Source organism: Marmota monax, unplaced genomic scaffold (genome assembly GCF_021218885.2).
Source record: "Marmota monax isolate L192 unplaced genomic scaffold, Marmota_monax_Labrador192_F-V1.1 WCK01_AAM20220418_F8-fsc00004, whole genome shotgun sequence".
In the NCBI taxonomy this organism is placed as follows: domain Eukaryota; kingdom Metazoa; phylum Chordata; class Mammalia; order Rodentia; family Sciuridae; genus Marmota; species Marmota monax.
The window spans coordinates 10,005,900-10,019,165 of record NW_026692881.1 but is presented as its reverse complement, the minus strand read 5'-3'; positions in this window follow the sequence as shown (position 1 = coordinate 10,019,165).

Genomic DNA, 13,266 nt, shown 5'->3' with positions numbered 1-13,266 from the left:
GTTTTTGGTGGTTGTTTTTGTTTTTAGTTCACCCAAATCAGTCAAAACCTGATAACAGAAGAAATTTTTCCACTATCCTGAAGTCCTTTCTCTCTCTATACACACACACACACACACACACACACACACACACATATATATATATATATATTTTTTTTTTTTTTAGGACAAACATACACTCAAAGCATTGATTTTTTTGAGAAAAGACCCCCAGGAAGAACTAAAGGGAGGGAGAAATCCCAGAACTTATTAAGCATATTTTTGCCCTGGAGAACATGGCCTAAACTTCCTGAGTTAGTGCTCACAGCAGTCTCCACTTTACCGAATGCTTGACTTTTATTATCTTCACATAGACCTAAAAACAGGGTCGTTTCAACCAGAGATAAGCTAGGGATCTGTGGGATTGCACTGGAGCCCCTCTGAACTCTGAGTCATTGGTGGAGACCCTCCTCTGACACTTCCCAGACACGTGGCAAAGCTTTTTGGAGCTCACAGCTCTCCCACCTCTAAAACGGTCAGAGGGAAAACGCCTTCATGGTTTCTGGGCTCTAATCACCTCTGATTCCAGACCCCTAGCTTTCACAGATTGATTCCGTGCTTTGGTATATTTTGTGTTTCTAGACCTAGACGGTTTCCTTCCCACATGGCAGAGATAACATTCTTAGAAGCCAGGGGAGACAAGGGCTGGGCCATGCTGAGAAGCTGCCAGCCTGGCACGGGCAGGCTCTGCCTGGAAGGCACCCAGACCACATTCCTGATCAAACACCAGGCGTCTGTGACACTTGAAAGTACCTTTCCAACCTCAAGACCCAAGCTCTGGCTCAATTATTTAATCTGCTCAGAAGTAGTAAGTATTACATAGGTGGCCGCCTTTGAATCTTACAAAGAAGAGGTTTGTATTCACATGGCTGGATGGACGAGAGAAAATTTCTTCCAGTTTCTTAAGTGTGTCTTTATTTTTATTCCCTATTTTTACATGGTGAGGCACCTAGAGTAAGGAAGTTCCTCAAAGGTCACCGGACCTATGGTTGCAATACCCATTTACAAATCACACACACCTGGGCATTCCTCTCAAAATGTGGGTTCAGATTGACTGAGAAACTTGGGGTGTAGGGCCCAGGGGTCTGTGGTTTTATAAGTCCTGTGAGTGATTCTGATGAGCAGCTGGGGTCAAGCTACCTGACCATGGACCTCATCTGAGAATTAATGAAATATTCCTGTGAGAATATTTGTAGCACTCTGTGTGGTGGAGATTTGATTTATAGAAACTCAGTCTGAAGGCAGCACTTGGGATAGTGTCAGAATCCCTATTCTGGGACAGAAGGTGGGACTCATTCAAGGTGAGCTTCTGCACCCACCAGATCCCGGGGGCTGAAAGGACTCCGCCCAAGGAACTAGTGCTTGGGAACTGATCTCTTGGAAGATTTGGATTCTTTGTCTCCTCCCAGAAAGTATGGCTGTTAGGAGCTGCCTGCGTGGATCAGCCTCAGACCCAGGCTTGACTGGATGAACGAGATTGTTCTTAGCATTCCTCCAATATAGTCATTCTAGCCATTCGCTTGCTTTCTCCAAAACTTAAATACAAATTTTTTTTTTACCATTTTTTGTTTCTTTTTGTGGTGCTGGGGACCAAACCAAGGTTCTTGTGCATGCTAAGCATGCATTCTACCACTGAGTAGAGGACACCAACTTTTTATTTTAAAAAATTCTCAAGTAGGGGCTGGAGTTGTGGCTCAGAGGTAGAGCACTCGCCTACCATGCATGAGGCACTGGGTTCGATCCTCAGCACCACATAAAAATAAGGTAAAGATATTGTGTCCACCTATAACTAAAAAATAAATATTTAAAAAAAAATTCTCAAGTAGACAGGAAAATTGAAAGGAAAGAATGCAGCCCACGTCAATATATCTAGACATTTGTTTAAAATTTTATCATATTTGTGCAGAATTGTTCCCTTCTTCTTCCATTATCTTCATATGAACGATTTTTCTTTCTCTCCCAAATCAGTGGAAAGAAAGTTGCAGACATTACAGTGCTTTATAGCTAAATACTTCTGCATTTATTTCCAAAGAGCAGGAATATTTTGCTACCTAAACACATAACCAGCTCATTCCAGAAATTTAATATCACAATAGAAGTTCATTGGGTTAGACAAAGGGGAAGAAAGGGAAGGGATGGGGGATGGGAATAGGAAAGACAGTAGAATGAATCGGACATAAATTTCCTATGTTCATATAGGAATATATAACCAGTATAACTCCACATCATGTACAACCACAAGAATGGGATCCCAATTAGAATAAGTTATACTCCATGTGTGTATAATATGTCAAAATATACTCTACTGTCATGTATATCTAAAAAAAAAATAGTACCATATGTAATATGTGGTTTCTATTCATATTCCCCATTTTGTCCCAAAATGCCCTTATGGTTTTACATATGTATATAATATATATATATATATATTTTTTTAAATATATTTTTATTTATATATATAAAACCATAAGGGCATTTTGGGACAAAATGGGGAATATGAATATATATCTATCTATATATATATATAGATAGATAGATAGATCCAATCTAGGAATATACTTTACATTTGGTTATTATAAATTTTCCCTCTCTTTTATAACAGTGATTTTCTTAAGCATATGGGTAAGTTATTTTGTAAAATGTCCCTCAATTTGGACCTTGTCTGATTGTTTCTTTGTGATTAGGTTCAAGTTGAAGATTTTGGCAGGAATGTAAGAGAGGTGAGCATGTGTCGTCTTCAGTTCTTCACATCAGGTGGCACATGTGGGCAGTTTGTCTCATTTAGGGGATGTTAAATTTGATCATTTGGCACAAAAGTACTTTTTCCCTTCTAATAAGAGGAGGTCAGTGGGCTATAATTTGAGATTGAATGAACATCTGTTCCCTAGTGGGTTAGCCCAGTAGTTGAGCATCCACTATTTTTACTTACTTCTATTATTAAAATGGATGACTGGAAAAGGATGATTCTTAATATTATCATTCCTTTTACATTCGTTGGGTGGCATTAGTTTATAAAGAGAGTCCCGCTAGGTACAGTGAAATATACCTGTAATCTCAGCAACTCTGGAGACTAAGACAGGAGGATTGGAAGTTCAAGGCCTGCCTCAGCAACTTAGCAAGGCCTTTAGCATCTTAGTGAGACCCTGTCTCAAATTTTTTAAAAAGATTGGGGCTAGGAATATGATCCACTGGTAAAGCATCCTTGGGTTAAATTCCCAGTACCAGAGGGAGAGAGGCACACAGAGAGAAAGACTGTATCTCATTTCATACTTGATCTTTATTGTTTTTAGTATCTCAAAGGACTCATTGATTTTTTTTTTATCAGATATGATATTATTTGTTTATTTCATTATTCTTTTTTTTTTTTGGTACCAGGGATTGAATTCAGGGGCACTCAACTACTGAACCACATCCCAAGCCCTTTTTTATATTTTATTTAGAGACGGGGTCTCACTGAGATACTTAGCACCTTGCTTTTTGCTGAGGCTGGCTTTGAACTCATGATCCTCCTGCCTCAGCCTCCCTAGCAGCTGGGATTACAGGTGTATGCCACCATGCCCAGTTCACCATCCTTTTTGATGCTCCAGTTGACCCAAATTTAACCAATGTGAGGTCCTTCAAGGTGGTGCCCCTGCCTTCTTAATAGCTCATCAGTCTTCAAACACTCTTACTTCAAGTACTTTCTGGCATAACAAGACATCCCAGACTCACCTTGTGCTTTCCTCTCACCAGCCCTAGAATTAGTATTTCTTCAAGGATCTCTTGTTTAGAGTTCATAACCACTGGCCTTTCATTTCTTGTAGGACTTTGGAATGAATGGAACTAGGAAATGTGTATCTATTTTTAAAGGATGCATTTTTATGGGTACTTCCAACTGCAATCCAGCACCACAAGATCTCCACTCCTTCCACTACTCCATATTTACAACTCCCTTCTCCCACAGTAAAACCCTAGCTCCCCAAGATACCAATCTATTTACTCATTTGCTGCAATATACACAGAATACTTTGGGAATTACTTTACCACAATCACCACCAACCACAAACTGCCTAAGTGAAGGTGAAGATGTCTGTAGTTTTGTAATCTTTGGACTGCATTCCACCAAGTGTGTGCAGTGAATATCCTGTGTTCAGAAGTTTCTTGGATTAGTTCTTTGTTTTCCTCTGCATGGTTATAATATGAATTTGACCTACACTTAGGTTCAACTTCATTTAATGAGTATTGAGAACAGGCCCAAGGTCACAGTCACCAAGAGAACCTGGAAGGTAAAGATGTGCGTTGCCAATCCAGGGAAAGTTTGTGCTTTAGTCATTGATGGGACCATAAGGTCCACATCCTGCTGGGAAATGGGCCATAACCATTTCCTTATAACATGAAATTATGTGAAACTATCAGAAAATGAGCAGACACACCTGCAGAGCTAATGCCAATATAGTTCCCAGCTCAGACCACTGAGGGTCAAGTTTGTCCCATCGTTTTAGTGCTTCCGTGGTTTGTGAAAGGAGAATACCAGAGACAGAAAACCGAAGGGATTGAAGTGAGAGAAGAAGAAGCCAGAGGAGAGAGAGGGAAAAAGATAGAAAGGCACTTACTTAGAACAGGGGCCATGTGAGGTACTACAAAGCCCAGACTGACTATCCCTTCCTTAGTATTCTCTTTACAGAGCAGGTGACTTTTTTTTTTTAAATTTACTTTTTAGTTTTAGGTGGACACAATATCTTTGTTTTACATTTATGTGGTGCTAAGGATCAAACTCAATGCCTTGTGCATGCTTGGCGAGCACTCAACCCCTGAGCTACAACCCCAGCCCCCAGAGAAGGTGACTTTGAAAGAGAGGATTGGCTCCCTTCTCTGTGCTAGTAACTGAGTTGGGAGAGTCCAGCAAGTTCAATGCTCCAGCATCAGCTAAGCCTCTGGTCTGGCCAGCCCTAGCCAGAGAGACCTCAGCAGCCCTTGGGGACATCAGGACAGATTTTGTGTTATTGAGGTGCCACAGGGTGTTGCACGCATCCTTGTGCCAACAAGTTAAGATCTCATCCAGATTTTTCTGGTTGTGAATTAGCTCCAACTGGGGAATCTCCCCTTTCGTGGGCCATGCCATAAGCAGGGGAGAAGAACTGAGTCCCTACTTTCTGAGATCTGCTCTGTGCTGTCGACACAGCACAAAAATAAGCCAGAACAATCCACATGTGACTTGGCAGTGAGAAATCCAGGTGAGTGATGAGGATAAAGAGGAGCTGAGAGCTGCTGTTGATACAGATGTGCCAATCCCCCTCCCACCCACGAGCCTGCTGATGGAGGCCCATCATCTCTCCCCATGAGGTCCTGGGCTGCAGGCACGTGGCAGAACTCTTTCCACAGCCCCACCACCCCGCCTGCTCTCCAGAAAGCAGTTAATACATATTCCCCCTAAAGCAGAAACTCACATATAGTTAAAAGTGTGATCCTTTCAAGAGAATGTGAATTTCAGCAGCAGATCCCTAGGCCTAGAGGTCAGGGCAATAATGGTGGGAATTCAGGCAGACTTTTTTTTTCCCAGCAGAGTTGATTTTTCCCTGGGAGGTGGTGGATCAGGCCGTGGAGGTCCTGTCCCCCACCCCCACTCCCCACGAGGCCAACTCCTCATGCTACAACTTGATAAAAACATCCCCTCTGGTGCCACAGGAATCCAGCTCTGTCTTCAGAACTCCCTTCAAATCATGTCACTGGCCATTTGTAAGGTTGGCTCAGAATGGAAGAACAAGGTTTGAGAGGTGCTCAATGGATTTATTCTTTCAAATTACCATAGAACTTGAGGGCCTAAATAAATTCAGTGACACCATAAAATTTATTTCAGCAACAACCTGACCAAACGCTCACAAGAATTCTGTCTAAATGATTCCATGTAATGACTGTCAAAACAAAGCATTGGTAGGGCCCAGGCTAAGTATAATAATATCATACCCCTGTTTGCATTTTGATAGATAGTGAAATATCGGCAAAGTCCTTCTAAGGAAACATGTAAGGGAAGGTGATTGACCTACAGGTGTGGAGCCAAAGATTCCAGGTAGAATGGAGATGGGGCTGTTACTAGCATTGAGCCTTTCTAGTTCCTTTAATTGTGGCCAGGAGCCTAGAGAGCCACAGGTCCTAGAAAAAGGTGAGAGGAGAAGAGGTAAAGCTCTAGAGGCTCTGACTTTGGAAAAATATCAAACTAAGAGACTAGCAGACAGGTTTACCAATGGGAAAAAACCATATTGAGAAATATTTTTGGTGTGTTAGAGGATGTGGGAAGACTTACCCAAAGGTTCAAAGAAATCTAAGCAAAGAACAAAATAAAGCAGCAATTAGCCCCAGGAAACTAAAAATGTTATACAAGAAAATAAATGTCATGATAGTACACCACTTGGCTCAGCATTAAACAAAATTAACTGTGTGCTTTTATACTTTTTTTTAAAAAAATTATAATCTTGTTAATATTATTTGACTTCTTAACTGTGTTCCGTTATTATTTTGATAAAAAATTACTTTGAAAAGTTTTCAGTGACGTTAGGATCTTCTCAGATCTGTTAAAGTAAGTAGATGGGGTTTGAATTCAGTGTGGCATTTGGCGAGAAGTTATATGTTGATGTCCAGTGGTTTTGTTCTATTAGTTCTTTTCTCCAAATGCTTCAAGGTCAGAAGGAAGTTGGGGGCTTGGCATGTCACATCAGATCACATCCCCTTGGGCAATAGGAACATCCAAAAGTCACCCACAGTTTAAGACACCCTGGGAGCTTCAAGCCTTCTTATGAGCCTGAATTTTGCTTGCAGAGTGGCCTGGAGCTGAGAATCAAAGGACAGGACTCTTGTACTGGCTCAGCCACCAACAAATTGAGAATATGAGGTAAAGTCAAATGGTTCATCCCACAAGCTCACCCTTCACCCTGGGCTTTAGTTTACTCAGCTCTAAAACTGATGGCAGGCAACAGGCACAACAATGATCTGTTTATCTTTGTTTGTTATCTATTGTTTCATTTAATAAGGAAAGTTTATGGAGCTCCTCCCACACTCACGTGAGTCACAGGGGTTAAGCTCTGAACCTGACCACAAAGGATCTGCCCTTATACAGTTTGTAATTCAGTGGGGAGAATAACAAGAAACCAGGGGGCAGTAGACAAGGAATTATAAATTGTTGCAATAAAAAATAATGCAGGGCAAGGCGTAGGGTGCTCATTAGATGGGGCTGGCAGGGCAGGTGGTGCTGCGACGAGGAGGAGATGTTTTGAGCTGAGATTTGTAGTGATCAGAAAAAGCAGTTTGGGGTTATCCAAAACCACAGTAGGAGGGGGTTCACATAGGCTCCGAGTGGAGAGCTTGCAATATGGACTGACTTGAGTGCTTCAAAACACCCCTGTCTGCTGTGAAAGAAGAGAGATGAAATCCAGAGACTCCAAAGAGGCTGCCTACTATAAGCTGGCAAGTCTGAGGGGGATTGGAGAAGAGTGAGTAGATTCAGGTAATTGGGGTCCAGGAGTTCTTCCACAGTTTCTCCAGGTGAAACCATCTGCTTTCAGTTCTCAATATGAGTTTTGTCTGGGAAGGGAGCAGGGCCATCAAGCCCTAAGCAGCAACTTGATGCAGTCTCCTAAGCCCAGAAAGAGCCTTTGTGCAGTTCTTGTTGTTGTTGTTGTTATTATCAACATCATCATCATCGTCTTTAACAGGCATCCTTTTTGCCTTATAAACACAGATCTAACCATGGCTCCTGGTTTAGCTAGTGAGGTTGCCCTGAATTTAAGCCCCAGCTCCCAGGAAGAGGGGTGGGTATGTGGGTGCCTTTGTGCAGCACATAGACTGACAGAGGGTACATGGAGCTTCATCCTCTAGGTGAGAAGGGCACTGCTTTGAAAGCTGAAACAGAGATTTTCCAGACTCTTGAGTGACACCGTGATCCTCGGGCTTCCAGGGAACCGCAAGGCTGCCCAGCACATCTGGGTGTCCTTGAGCTGCAGCCCAGAGGAATGCGGGCTGTACTTGGAGGGAACGCTCAAATGCCTCGGGGAGGGGAATTTGTGTCTTCTGCGGAGAGGAATTAGGAGCCCTTTGAAGAAGAGATTTCCTTCCCAGAAAATTAAAGCTTGGGACAGGCTGGGAGATGTCCTCTGGCAGAGCACCTGCCCTCACTTCCGGTCTGCACCAGCGCCTAGGCAGGGCCAGACCTGACAGAGCACCAGTGCAGCCCCACTGCCCACCACATTCCCCAGGACCTGCAGTTATACGCCAGCCAGGAGCCTGGCCCAGGAGACCCCAGAACCCAGAAATTCTATACCTGTAGATGGTGGGGAGGGGGTGGGGGTTAAAGGGAAGACAGAGAAGGAGGGAGGAAAGGAGGAAGGAAAGAAGACAGGAAAACAAAACCCCACATCTATTAAGTTTTAGGATACTGTCTGGGATCTAAACTCCTCCCCCTGCCTGGCCTTGAGTGGCCCCATCTATGTTCGCTGTTCATTCATTCATTGAGTTCATCAATACTATTGAATGCCAAGCCCTGACTCAGGTGCTGGGGTGCAGACATGAGCCAAAGAGGCCAATACCTGTCCTTGTGAAATTTAACATAGTCAAACTAAATCCAAATATAAAAATAATATGGAGATAAGTACTAAGAAAAGAATAGCTATTCTCTGAGCACATATGGAAACTCAGCATAATATTTGGGGGGACCAGGCATTTCAAGGATAAGGTAGACTCCTTTCCTTCCAAATTTTTATTTTGAAAATTTCAAACCTATAAAAATGTTGCAAGAATATTATCCTGGACTTATCATCTAGATTCACCAATTGTTAATATTTTGTCACATTAGTTCTCCCTACATTTTTTTTCCGGCATCATTTGAGAGAAAGTGGCAGGCATCAGGACTCTTTTTTTTTTAATATTTATTTTTTTTTTAGTTTTCAGCACATCTTTGTTTTGTATGTGGTGCTGAGGATCGAACCCGGGCTGCACGCATGCCAGGTGAGCGCGCTACCGCTTGAGCCACATCCCCAGCCCCCAAGGACTCTTTATTCCTAGTTATTTCAGTACATATAACCTAAGAGCAAGAACTTTCTATGCAACCACAGTGTACTGTCCAATAAGCTTAGATTAATGCATAGACTAATTATATCAATACCCAAATTATAATGGTCTGAACCCTGTCCCCCCAAATTAACATGTTCAAATCCTAACAACCAGTACCTCAGAATGTTGCTGTATTTGGAGATAAGATTGTTAAAAGATATAATTAAGATAAAGTGAGGTCATGTGGTGGGTCTTAATCCAATGACTGTTGAGCTTCTAAGAGGAGGAAATTAGAATAGAGATGCACACAGAGGGAAGACCATGCGAGAACACAGCAAGAAGGTGAGAAGAAAGAGGCCTCAGCACACACCAAGCCTGCTGACACCTTGATTATGGACTCTAAAACTGCAAAAACACATTTCCATTATTTCAGTCAATACTTTGCTATGGCAGCCCTAGTCAATTAATACACAGGTCTCAACCAAATTTTTCTCATTAAGATTGGGATTGAACCCAAGGTCTTGCATGTGCTAGGAAATTGCACTGGGCCACATCCACAGCCCTTCCCCTGACTTGTCCCCCTTTGAGACAGGGTCTTGATAAATTGCCCAGTGGCCTCAAACTTCCAGTTCTCCTGCCTCAACTTCCCAAGAAGCTGGGATTACTGGAGTGTGCCATCTTGCTCTAATAATATTCTTTACATTTTTTTAAAAATCTAGAACTCAAGGGTCACATGTTGCATTCCATTGTCAATGTAGTCTAGGGCAATCCAGAGTGTCTCTGTAAATATAGAACAATCTTCTCCATCTTTTTCTTTAAGGTCTGTCCTGCCAAGGATGTCTTTGAAGAAAATTATCTTGTGCGACGTCCCATGGTCTTGATTTATGTGTTACAATCCACTGTAGTTTTCCTGTAGTTTTCTGCAAGAATGTGGTACCAGTGATATTCATGGATGAGGCAGGGACTGAAAACAAGCAGCAGGCATTCTGGGTAGAAATAATCAAAGGGGCCACTTAGAGAGCAGAGCAGCACACCTCACTCTAAGCATGGTGCTTACCATATTCACAGAGAACATGAGAGACTGTGGAGGTGGAAGTACAAGCTTTGGGAGCACAAGGGGAATCCAAGATCGGTGAGAGAAGGAACTTAAGAATAAAAAAGGTCAATTGAGGCCAGAATATAGAGATGATAAAGGCCAAGTTAAGATATCTGGTTTTTCACTGAGGACTTGGGAACTCTGGAGAGATTTGGAGGCTGTGCAGTCAGGACATGCTTGTGATCAGAAAGCCCCAAGGGTATGGGTGCCCTGTCCAAATCACACAGAGATTGGCAGGGCTACAATTGGAGCCTAAGACTCTGAACTCTTAGGAGTTTTCTACATACTATGAACACTTTAACACAAATGTTTACTGCATGTTTAGAGCATCTTTTGGGAATCACTAGAGTCTGGCCCAGGGAAGAGGAGGAAGGACAAGACATGGCATTTGAGCAAAGGTGATTGGAGAGTCAGGGAGCTTGCCAGTCTCCAAAACCAGAGCCCAGACCCAAATACAGTGTATGAAGTATGCAATAAGTGCCAAAAAGTAATCTGCCTTCTTCTTTCCTCTTGTTCTTTTTGCAAATTACTTTCACATTGCCTCGTTCATTTCACCTACAGGATAACCCTGTATAGTTATTGAAAGCTATTCTCATTCAACAAATTCGAAAACCTGATGCTTGCAGAAATTCAGAATCAGCCATGGGGTTAGGGTGGCACTGCAGATTTCCCAAGGCTCCCAAGACACCCTGTGTCTCCTGAAATTTCAAACTCCATGACATTCCTTTATATTTCCCCAATTTACTATATGAAAATGAAGTTAGGCAACAAGTTGAAAAAAAAGGCTTAGGGTTTCCCAAGGAACTTTTTTGAGGACAAAGATTCACCTTGTTTTCCAAACCCATTTGTAAGCATCTCACAGCTGTGTTGGTGAGATCTGGATTTGGACAATGAGTCTGACTGGAGACAGCGTGGGAGGGTGGGGACAGCCAGGGTTCAGCGTGTCATTTGGCGGTAACTGTTAGTTTCTGAGACACATGTGCACCTGGACTTTCCAAGGAGCCAGTACCAAGCTGATTATGGGCCAAACCACAGCCAGCAGCCTGAGGGAGGAGAAATGATTCCGTGGTCACTGGACCTAAATTACTGAAGTGAAAGTCAGTCACTGTGGCGCCTTGAGGAGTTAGTTTATTGAGGAGAAAAGACAAGTGACAAATAATCTCAAGATAGCTCCTGGCTCAGATCAAGAGTACTGTAAACTTGAAATATATAAACTATGAAATTCATAGAAGAAAAGAAGGGGAAAAGGAAGGAAGAAAGGGAGGAAGTTTGGGTAGATGATAAGATTTTACTGACACTTTTTGCAATACTTTGGTGTCAACAGGAAATGCCCTGAATTTTTTTTTTATTTTTATTTTTTATTTTTTTAGTATTTATTTTTTAGATGATTTGGACCCAACATCTTTATTTTATATATGTATTTTATGTGGTGCTGAGGATGGAACCCAGGGCCTCACACATGCTAGGTGAGTGCTCTACCGCTGAGCCACAATCCCAGCCCCAATGCCCTGAATTTTGAAATAAAAAGACCATGCGATACCACATTCTAGGTGCACACATATGCTTCGAGCAGAGTCACAGCCTCAACTGTCCACAGCCGTATCCACCTAGGTAGACACTCAACTTCACACTGTAGCCTCAACTCCTCAAATTCCTCAGAGGTCTATGGGACCATTTAAAATAGACTTTCCGCTCCTATCAACTACCCATTCACCCAGGCACAGGGAATACACACCTCCACCTTAGTAGCCAACTACTATTCCATCCTCAAATTATACTCTCAGATACATAGTCACATCTCTAGCTGTGCCAGATCAAAGCCCACTGCACCAGCAAAATCAAACATGTAAGAACCCCCAGATCAGATGATTAATGCCCCTCTCCTCTCTATCTTGTTCACAGCTACCCCCACTTCCTACCCAGAATCACAGTGGTAGGCTTTGCTTTGCTCAAATTCCCACCCAAATGCAGTGGTCAGAGCTAGACTGATTGGGTGGAGGTGGTGTCCCTGTCTCCAGCTCCAAAGTATCAGGTGGTAGGAAACAGTTTGGGGTCTATGTGTCAGGGGTTACTGCCTTCCAATAAGAATGTCTTTGTCCTAAAAAAAAAGTAGGAGGAGTTGGAAAGTAAGAAAAGGAAGGAGACAAGAAAAGAAGCAGAAGACATTCTAAGCAATAGTCTCTCACACATTGCCCTTGTAGGGAATGGAGAGAAGAACATCCCTTACAGGGCAGGCACCCTGTTCCCGGATAGGGTCCCAGGTGTCCAGATTCCACGCTGTTGGGGGAAATTCTGCCCCTCTGGGTAATCTCCAAGGACACTTCCCAATTCTACTATGCTTAGTGAGGGCAAAAATACTATTTCACATTTGAAACACCTTATAAATATGGCTGTTTATTATCTGAACCATGTGCTATCAATTCATTATCTCATTCTGCACAACTTGACTGCAATGTTCCAACTTCTGTGCAACCTTGGCTAGGAGAAAAGAGGTCTGGGTTCCTGTTATTGGGAAGGTCATTTAAACTTCTCCTGTGTCAGGTCCTCATCTCTAAAATGAGGGGATATTCCAGGCCACACTTAAGGCTTCTTCTAGCTCTACTGTCTTATGTTTCTACCAATTCAGGGCAGCACTGGCCTGTAGAAATACAATGCAAGCCACAGAGGTAATTTAAAAATTTCAAGTCATTACATTTTTAAAAAACTAATAAGAAGTAGGTAAAAGTAATTTGAATAATGCATCTTATTTAACTCAAAATATCAAAATTTCAGCACCTCAACATCAATGTTTAAAAATTATAATGAGATTTTTATATTCCTTTTCTGAGTATTTTATACTTTATAGCACATATCAACTTGGGTGCTAAATTTTCACTGGAAATAGTTGATCAGCTGCCGCAGTCCGGCTGCAGCAAAATAACCGGGGGGTGACGAATAACTTGTGTACATTGATACAGCAGGAGTAGGAGCCGTTTATTGCAGGACAGGAGCAGTATTTATACATTCCACACAGCTTATCTAATTAGCATAAACTAGATACAGCAGTCAACCAATCAGGAATCTCCACACTTAATGGCTCGCTTTTGTTACTTCTCAAATCACTCCCTCTGGCA